This window comes from Belonocnema kinseyi, chromosome 10 (assembly GCF_010883055.1).
Source record: "Belonocnema kinseyi isolate 2016_QV_RU_SX_M_011 chromosome 10, B_treatae_v1, whole genome shotgun sequence".
In the NCBI taxonomy this organism is placed as follows: domain Eukaryota; kingdom Metazoa; phylum Arthropoda; class Insecta; order Hymenoptera; family Cynipidae; genus Belonocnema; species Belonocnema kinseyi.
Window position 1 is genome coordinate 109985154 of NC_046666.1, and position 4706 is coordinate 109989859.

At 26.4% G+C, this 4706-nt stretch overlaps 1 protein-coding gene across 3 annotated transcripts in view; it reads right to left on the reverse strand.

The window, feature by feature from the left end:
- Positions 1-4706, reverse strand: part of LOC117182135 (protein FAM117B-like) — a 126868-nt gene that overhangs the window by 76092 nt on the left and 46070 nt on the right. The window lies entirely within an intron of this gene.

Below are 4706 nucleotides of genomic sequence, written 5' to 3' on the forward strand. Positions count from 1 at the left end.
TAATTCTAATTCATTTTGATGGTATAGGTTTATCAAAAATATATCTCGGAAAAATTCAACTTGCCTGAATTTTAATTAATAAAATATTCAGGGATTTTTTTTGTATTCTAGAAAATGTTTTCTCTGGACCTTATCCTAAAATTTGGTTTAGTCAACCAACAAAATAAATTAGAGAGTCGTTGGTGACCGAATTGTATCAGAAATAAATCTAGACAAGATATTTTAGGCCAGACATGTTATTCCAATTTTTTTAAAAATTATTCTATTTTCGAAAAATGCAATCTCTGAATCTGATTTCCAAACTGGTATTCAATCAGCCTAAAAAATTAATTCTAATTCATTTTGATGGTATAGCTGTGTCAAAAAGATATCTTGAAAAAATTTAACTTGCTTGAATTTTAATTAATAAAATATTTAGGGATTTTTTTTGTATTCTAGAAAATGTTTTCTCTGGACCTTATCCTAAAATTTGGTTTAGTCAACCAACAAAATAAATTAGAAATTCGTTGGTGACCGAATTGTATCAGAAATAAATCTAGACAAGATATTTTAGGCCAGACATGTTATTCCAATTTTTTTTTAAATTATTCTATTTTCGAAAAATGCAATCTCTGAATCTGATTTCCAAACTGGCATTCAATCAGCCTCAAAAATTAATTCTAATTCATTTTGATCGTATAGCTGTGTCAAAAAGATATCTTGAAAAAATTTAACTTGCTTGAATTTTAATTAATAAAATATTTAGGGATTTTTTTGTATTTTAGAAAATTTTTTCTCTGGACCTCATCTTAAAATTTGGTTAAGTCAACCAATAAAATAAATTAGAGAGTCGTTGGTGATAGAATTGCATCAGGAATAAATCTAGACAAGATATTTTAGGCCAGACATGTTATTCCAATTTTTTTAAAAATTATTCTATTTTCGAAAAATGCAATCTCTGGATCTGATTTCCAAACTGGTATTCAATCAGCCTCAAAAATTGATTCTAATTCATTTTGATGTTATAGCTGTGTCAAAAAGATATCTTCAAAAAATTTAACTTGCTTGAATTTTAATTAATAAAATATTCAGGAATTTTTTTGTATTTTAGAAAATTTTTTCTCTGGACCTCATCTTAAAATTTGGTTAAGTTAACCAATAAAATAAATTAGAGAGTCGTTGTTGATAGAACTGTATCAGAAATAAATCTAGACAAGATATTTTAGGCCAGAAATGTTATTTCATTTTTTTTTTTAAATTATTTTATTTTCGAAAAATGCTATCTCTGGATCTGATTTTCAAACAGGCATTTGCTCAGCCTTTAAAATTCATTCTAATTCTTTTTTATGATATAGGTGTATCAAAAAGATATCTCGAGGCAATTTAACTTGACTGAATTTAAATTAATGACATATTTAGGGATTTTTTGTATTTTACAAAATGTTTTCTCTAGATCTCATGCTAAAATTTTGTTTGATCAACCAATAAAGTAAATTAGAGACTCGTTCGTGATAGAATTGTATCAGAAATAAATGTGAATAAGATATTTTAGGCCAGAAATGTTATTCCAATTTTTTTGAAATTATTCTATTTTCGAAAAATGCTATCTCTGGATCTGATTACCAAACTGGCATTCAGTCAGCCTCGACAATTAATTCTAATTCATTTTGATGGTATATGTTTATCAAAAATATATCTCGGAAAAATTCAACTTGCCTGAATTTTAATTAATAAAATATTCCGGGATTTTTTTGTATTTTAGAAAATCTTTTCTCTGGACCTCATCCTAAATTTTAGTTTAGTCAACCAATAAAATAAATTAGAGACTCGTTCGTGATAGAATTGTATCAGAAATTAATCTAGACATAATATTTTACCACAGAATTGTTATTCCAATTTTTTTAGAAATTATTCTATTTTTGAAAAATGCTATCTCTTGATCTGATTTCCACACTGGCATTAATCAGCCTCGAAAATTAATTCTAATTCATTTTGATGGTATAGCTTTGTCAAAAAGATATCTTGAACAAATTTAATTTGCCTGAATTTAAATTAATGAAATATTTAAGGATTTTTTTTGTATTTTAGAAAATGTTTTTTCAGAAACTCATCCTAAAATTTGGTTTAGTCAACCAATAAAATAAATTAGAGACTCGTTAGTGATAGAATTTTATTATAAATAAATTTAGACAAGATATTTTAGGCTAGAATTGTTATTCCATATTTTTTAGAAACGATTCTATTTTCGTAATTGCTATCTCTGGACCTGATCTCCAGCCTTGCATTTAATCAGCCTCGAAAATTAATTCCAATTCATTTTGATGATATAGGTGTTCCAAAAAGATATCTCGAAGAAATTTAACTTGCCTGAATTTTAATTAATAAAATATTTAGGGATTTTTTGTATTTTAGAAAATGTTTTCTTTGGACCTCATCCTAAAATTTGATTTGACCAACTAATAAAATAAATTAGAGACTTGTTTCGTGTAGCAGAAATAAATGCAGAAGCGATATTTTGTTCCAGAATTCGTATTCCAATTCAGGCAAATGATATTTCTTCGAGATATCTTTTTGATAAAATTATACCATCAGAATGAATTAGAATTAATTTTCGAGGCTGATTGAATGCCAGTTTGGAAATCAGATTGAGAAATAGCATTTTTCGAAAATAGAATAAGTTATAGAAAAATTGGAATAACAATTCTAGCGTAGAATATCTTGTCTACATTTATTTCTGATACAATTCTATCACCAACGAGTCTCTAATTTATTTTATTGGTTGACTAAACCAAATTTTAGGATGAGTATCTGAAAAAACATTTTCTAAAATACAAAAAAATCCTTAAATATTTCATTAATTTAAATTCAGGCAAATTAAATTTTTTCGAGATATCTTTTTGATAAACCCATATCATCAAAATGAATTAAAATGAATTTCAGGCTGATTGAATGCCAGTTTGAAAATCAGATCCAGAGATACCAACTTCGAAAATAGAATAATTTCAAAAAAAATTGGAATAACAATTCTAGCCCAAAATATCTCGTCTAGATTTAGTTCTGATACAATTCTATCACAAAAGAGTCTCTGATTTATTTTATTGGTTGACTAAACCAAATTTTATGAGAGAAGTCCAGAGAAGAAATTTTCTAAAATATAAAAAAATCCCGGAATAATTTATTAATTAAAATTCAGGCAAGTTAAATTTCTTCAAGATATATTTTTGACAAAGCTATACCATTAAAATGAATTAGAATTAATTTTCGAGGCTGATTGAATGCCAGTTTAGAAATCAGATCCAGAGATAGTATTTTTCGAAAACAGAATAAGTTACATAAAAATTGGAATAACAATTCTAGCTTAAAATATCTTATGTAAATTTATTTCTGGTACAATTCCATAACTAACAAGTCTCTAGTTTATTTTATTTGTTGAATAAACCAGATTTTAGGATGAGTTTCTGAGAAAACATTTTCGAAAATACAAAATCATACCTGAATATTTTATTAACTAAAATTCAAGCAAGTTAAATTTCTTCGAGATATCTTTTTGATAAAACTATACCATCAAAATAAATTAGAATTAATTGTCGAGGCTGATTGAATGCCTGTTTGGAAATCAGATCCAGAGATAGGAATTTTGAAAATAGAATAATTTCCAAAAAAATTGGAACAACATATCTGGCCTAAATTATCTTGTCTAGAATTATTTCTGATACAATTCTATCACAAACGAGTCTCTGATTTATTTTATTGGTTGACTAAACCAAATTTTATGAGAGAAGTCCAGAGAAGAAATTTTCTAAAATATAAAAAAAATCCCGGAATAATTTATTAATTAACATTCAGGCAAGTTAAATTTCTTCGAGATATTTTTTTGATAAACCTATACCATCAAAATGAATTAAAATGAATTTTCTAGGCTGATTGAATGAAAGTTTGGAAATCAGATCCAGAGATAGCATTTTTTCAAACAGAATAATTTCTGAAAAAATTAGAATGACAATTCTGGACTAAAATATCTTGTCTAGATTTGTATCTGATAAAATTCGATCACCAACGAGTCTCTAATTCATTTTATTGGTTGATCAAACCAAATTTCAGTATGAGATCCAGAGGAAACATTTTCTAAAATACAAAAAAATGACTGAATATTTTATTATTTAAAATTCAGGCAATGCAAATTTCGTCGAGATATCTTTTTGGCTAACCTCTGCCATCAAAATGAATTAGAATTAATTTTCGAGGCTGATTGAATGCCAGTTTGGACATCAGATCCAGAGATAACATTTTTCGAAAATAGAATAAGTTATAAAAAAATTGGAATAACAATTCTAGGGTAGAATATCTTGTCTACGTTTATTTCTGATACAATTCTATCACCAACGAGTCTCTAATTTATTTTGTTGGTTAACTAAACCAAATTTTAAGAAGAGGTCCAGAGAAAAAAGTTTTCTAAAATACAAAAAAATCCCGGCATAATTTATTAATTAAAATTCAGGCAAGTTAAATTTCTTCGAGATATTTTTTTGATAAACCTATACCATCAAAATGAATTAAAATGAATTTTCGAGGCTGATTGAATGAAAGTTTGGAAATCAGATCCAGAGATAGCATTTTTCGAAAATAAAATAAGTTATAAAAAAATTGGAATAACAATTCTAGCGTAGAATATCTTGCCTACATTTATTTCTGATACAATTCTATCACCAACGAGTCTCTAATTTATT